This window comes from Aristolochia californica, unplaced genomic scaffold, assembly GCF_029961685.1.
Source record: "Aristolochia californica isolate CCGP_79_NKW_82.1479 unplaced genomic scaffold, dmAriCali1.0.hap1 SCAF_7, whole genome shotgun sequence".
Lineage (NCBI taxonomy): Eukaryota > Viridiplantae > Streptophyta > Magnoliopsida > Piperales > Aristolochiaceae > Aristolochia > Aristolochia californica.
The window spans coordinates 35295983-35302170 of NW_027182268.1; positions in this window are offsets into that span (position 1 = coordinate 35295983).

Consider the following 6188-nt stretch of genomic DNA (forward strand, 5'->3'; position numbering starts at 1 on the left):
GGGATTGTGTCCAAAAAGGGGTTATAAATTAAATGTTTTTGTTAAAAAAGATCATCTTGAAGATATTTTCACAAAATCTCTTCCCTCAAAAAGTTTTTCAAAAATATGACTTGACCCTTATTTGAATGCTGAAAGTCCAATGACAAATTGCTTGGACAAGGACTCGACTACTTTGACAACCTTTGGAGTCATGACAAGTTAGAGTGAACAAAAGGAGTTAACCACTTTGTGGGCGTTTGGTTTCATAACAAGTTATTGTGAACCGAAGGAGTTGACCACTTTGACAATCTATGGTTTTATAGCAAGTTACTATGACCCAAAGGAGTTGATTCTATATCAATGAGTTGGCTCCTTCTATTAAGGGTATATAATGCACGTCTTTACTAAAAAAATAATAATCAAATATCTCTTTCTCCAACGTGAGTGTTTTTCTTCTCAAATTTGTACTTCCCCTCCCAATCCATTTTTAAGCATGAAGGTGGAGAACAAATAATGCTTTAGCCATTGGGAATTACCTGAGCTCGCCCAAAAAATGAATATGAGGGCACAAAGGACATGGTTCCTCTTACCCGCAGGAGCAAAGGAAGTATGCCATCTCAACCTCTTCCTCAACCCATGCCAGCCTCTTTAGAGGCCTCGACCGGTATAGTTTGCGGACACAGAGGTTTCAATTGTAGGATCTTTATATCATGAATTTCTCAATAAAAACATAAATGAAACTCATAAACATACTTACTGACATAGCGTCAATTTCTGGCATGCGGCGTCTATCGTCTCCGACGAGTAGAGTGAACGGTGTTGTCTAGTCTATCACAAAGGCTCATCGATGACAACGTTCATGCATGCCTCTGCTAGACCAGACCCTCTTCTCCATCAAAGGAGACCACCAAGCCGACGAAAAACTGTAAGATTGTAATCGGCGACCACCTTCAATGGAAAATCGAGAACGGATGGATCACTTAAGTGACGGTTCGTGAACCGTCTTACATTCTCCCACTTGACCCATACGCCTAGTTAACATATATCATTGATTATTGATACATCTTCAAGAATGTTTTTCATAGATATAATATCCTAATACTCAAACAAAGAAGATCAAATCACATGAATCATGGTGGTAAGTCCTTTAGAGCAAGTATCCACTTATTATAATGCAACTGTCTCATTTGCATGAGAACCTTATGTGGCACACTTCTTTATGAATGAACTTTCATAATGCTCATTTGGGATCATCTTATATTGTCATTCTCTAAACTTTATGTATACAACCTAATAAGAGAAGACACAAATGAACTTAATGAAAATTTTCAATTGACAAATTATGATACAAACATAAAGAAAATCTCAATTACATAAATTACTTAATATAATTGAGTCCCATATGTTCAACATGTCCCTTATAAACAACGGGTGGCAGACCTTTTGTCAACGGATCATCGATCATTAATCCGGTGCCGATGTGTTCCACAACCACTTTGTTTGCTTTGACATGTTCTCGAATAGCTAAAAACTTTATGTCAATATGTTTACTATGACTCCCGCTCTTATTGTTCTTGGCCAAAAAAACTGTTGTGGAATTATCGCAATAAATCCTTAATGACTTAGAAATAGTGTCAACAATTTGAAGCCCTGAAATAAAAATCCTCAACCATATAGCCTGTGATAACGCTTTAAAACATGCTACAAACTCTAATTCTGTGGTAGAAGTAGCAATTAAAGATTGTTTTGCACTTCTCCAAGAAATGGCCCCTCTAGCTAATAAGAAGACGTATCCCGATGTCAACTTTCTTGAATCAAGGCAGCCAACAAAATTAGTCTGAATATCCAATCACTTCTAGATGATCTAATCGTCTATACGTAAACTTGTAGTCTTTAGTCCCCCTGAAGGTATCGCATGACTTTCATTGCAACTTTACAATGGTCCAAACCGGGATTATTTTGATATCTGCTCAACATTCTCATTGCATATGCTATGTCAGGTCTTATGTAAATCTGAGCATTCCAACCGCGAAAGCATATGGAATGTTTTTCATTTGTTCCCTCTTTAAATTATTTCATAGACCTTGTTCTAAACTTAATTTGTCACCTTTGACAATAGGTGCAACACCAGATGAACAATTATACGATATCTCTATAGAATTTTGTTGATATAGGGTTCTTGAGACAATCCTAATGTCCCTTGGGATTTGACTCTATTAATCTTTATGCCTATGACATAAACAACTACGCCCATATCCTTCACATCAAATTTCATCGAGAGAAATCGTTTGACCTCATGAAGTAATCCTAAATCACTTGAAGCAAGTAGAATATCATCTACATATAGGACTAAGAAAATTATTTTGCTCCCACTGACCTTATGGTATATACATTAATCCATGATATTCTCCGTAAAACCAAATGAAGAAATAACATCATGAAATTTTAAATACCACTGATGGGAGGTGTGTTTTAGTCCATATATAGATTTCTTAAGTTTACAAACCAAGTGATCATTTCCCTCTGAAATGAAACCTTTAAGTTGTTTCATGTAAACCTCTTCTTTTAGGTCTCAATTGAGGAAACCCGTTTTGACATCCATTTGATGTAACTCCATATCATAATGAGCTACTAATGCCATAATTATCCGAAATGAATCCTTATTTGAAACAGGAGAGAAGGTATTGTGATAATCAATTCCTTCTTGTTAGTAAATCCCTTGGCTACAAGTCTTGCCTTATATCTTTCAATATTGCCTAAAGAGTTTCTTTTGGATTGAAGAACCCATTTACAGCCAATAACCTTCCCCCCTTTAGGCAATTCAATAAGATCCCAAACTGGGTTTTTAGCCATTGAATCCAACTCTTCTTTCATGGCATCATTCCATAATATGGATTTATGTCCACTCATGACCTATGAAAACTTAATAGGATCATCTTCAACACAAATGTCCATGTCAGACTCTTCCAGGTACACTTCATATTCTAAAGAGATTACAGGTTTCCTAACTCTTGAAGATCTTCTTAATGGTACTTCAATATTTTCAGGTTGAGAATGTTGAGTAACCTGATCTATAGGAGTATCCTCATGATGAAATGGTTCTTCAACTATTGGTTGTACTTGAATAATCAAATCTTGATGATTATCATGAACAACAACCAATTTATGCGAAGTTGTAGAAGCAGTTGGAGGACTTGTATGCTCCTCAAAAACTAAGTTTCGAGGTTAGATACTCCCACTAATCTCTTCATTCTCAAGGAACCTTGCATTCTTAGATTCAAAGTGCCAAGTCAAGATCCATACTCCCTAATAAGAGGAGAAGTTTCTCCTTTCATTCAATATAATTTTCTCCATTTAGGGGAATAATAGAGGAATCAAAGTTTGGGACATACAAAGTTTGAAGCACTGCAAAATAGACAACAAGCTTACTAAACATGTAATTAAGCAAAATTTTGAATATTTACCCATGTAAATAATCCAAACAAATAAATCACCGTGTCGTTATAATCTTTCTTGTGGGCTTAGATTATAACACATATGCGATTTATGTCTCTTTATGATGGGACCCATAAATTTGTTTGTAAAGGAATATTCTAAGCCTGTAGGCAAACTATAATTTTTTTTAATATTCTTTCCCATCCTGATTAATCAATTAAATAGAATATTTACCTTGTAGGGTTAAATAATTATATCTCCATGATTAATCATAATTTTTTATGTCATTAACTTTATGTGACTAAACTTAATGTCCCTAGACATTTGCATTATTAAGAATGTTGTAGCAATTACTCAATTATTCAAATGTATACAAAAAATATGACATAAAATAATTGACTAAAATGAATGTCAATTAATAATACTTATATTTAGGTCAACATAAAATATGCATAAAAAACTAAAGTATGCATAAAACCTAAATAATTTTTTTTCACAATTAAAAAATTAACAAAAATATGCATAAAAACAAAATAATATAATTTTAATATATATTTTATGTGTATCCAATCATAACACATAAAGCCAGGCGGGCTTAATGGTCACTGGCGCAAAATTTCTTTCCAGCACGTGGGTTTGAATTCCCGTTAGCCCAAATTTGATTTTGAGAACCAAGTCAGCTCGGTCTTCACTCAGGCGACTCACTTCAGCGAGTTGGAACGGGCGAGCTTGTTCAATTCGACCCAACCAGCCCAATTCGACCCTAAATGTCAGAGTCACTTCAACCTGTCTGACTCGTCTCAACCAGTTCGATCCTACGCAACTAGACTGAGTCAACTCGTTATTTAAATGAAACTTTACCTAAGTTTCATTTTTTTTATTTCCGCGTTGCTGGAGGTCGTCTTCAACCTCCAGCCACGCGTAGAGGGGACACTTGGCTTCCACCATAGGTCCTCTATCGGACATCGGCCTCCCATTAGACGTTGACTGTTGTCATCCGACGACGATGCCGATCGACGCACAACACCGGCCAATGGCTCTCCACGGAGGCCCGAGAATGGACACCAAAGAGCATACACAGAGAGGGGAGCTTTGATACTACATTTAGGATTTTTATATCATGAATTCTTCAATAAAAACATAATTGAAACTCATGAACATACCTCCTAACATGGTGTCAATTTTTGGCATGTGGCGTCTATCGTCTCCGGTGAACAAAGTGAATGGCATTGTCTCATTTATCGCAAAAGCTCATCGATGACAACGTTCATGCATGCCTCTGCTAGACCAAACCCCCTCTTATAGCCTCGTCTCCATCAAAGGAGACTACCAAACTAATGGAAAACCGTAAGGTTGTAACCGACGACCACCTTCAATGGAAAACCGGCGACGGATGGGTCACTTAAGTGACGGTCCGTCTTACAATAACATCTCATGTTGCATCTGCCACAACTTGGTTAAACATTGGGAAGAAGATATCATAATTTTAGGCTAGATACAAAACTCTTCTTGGGACACTCTATGGTAATCCCTCTCATCGGAATGACTATTTTGAAAAATTATTCAGTAGTGAATGTGGCATGAACACGTTGACATGTCCCCTAGGGAGAAACTGATAAAATCCCACATACCTCGGAGGACAATTGGGATTATCAGAGACGACCTTAATGATTTTTTGGTCACGAGTGACAACTCATTCTACCACACATTCTCATGTTCAACACATTTGGAGTCACTACCTCTAAGATCAAAGAAGAATTATGCTGGAAGAAGAACCTTGACCCAAGTGCTATGAGTGTTTTAGATAGAATGCTGTCTTTCATGGTGGGATATAGTATAGGGAGTAAGAATGTAAAAAAGGTTAACTTGGTAGATAGGATAAACTATACTACATCAAGAAGGGACATAAGCTTGGCCTTGGAGCCTATATTCTCCATGCCATCTACACTAACCAGCTAAGGAAAGACATAAATTTGGCACATAGCTTGATCATTACCGAGTTGTTACGAAAGCATGATATGATTCCTAAGTTTTAGTTACGGAAGGTCTACAACTCTATTAGTACTGTGGTCCTCAAGGGTGTGTTAGTGAGAAGATCTTCCACTGCCACACAAATGGGTCACCTGAAGAGATGATGGGGTTGGTAGCAGCTCTAATGACGAGAGCTTAGAGGATGTGGGAGATGATGAGGTGGATATGTTACTTCATGAGGTCATCACAGATGGAGATCATACTTTAGTTGAGAGATTCATGTTGCCGACCCTCACTCAGATGGCAATAGATTTATGAGACTTCCGAGAGATAGGCACTACCTCCCTCAATTCCCTATATACCAGAGTAGACACACTAGAGAGGGGCATGTCTGCTTTGAATCGATATCACGGCGTAGCCCTAGATTAGACACTCCCTTATAGACCCCATATGGGGGAGTATGTAGATGTGGATGTAGGAGAGTTTAAAATTTAAGGGGGTCAAGGACTAGGTAGAGCTGATGAGTTTGATCTACTAGATGGAGAAGTGGAGACTAAGGATCAATGCAATGATTATCACTTACACTTTTGACGAGGTCCAACAATCTCCCACCTTTGGCAGCCCCGCAACCCAACAACTTCCTACTTCAATTCAGAGCTTGCTTGCAACACATAGACACCCTGGTTCTACCATCTCCACCTTTGCCTACTAGAGCCATGCCAGATTCATCTCAGACCACGCCATAGGCACTATTTGATTTTGCTTTGATCTTTGTAGAATTTAGGATCTCATGAAAGGAACTT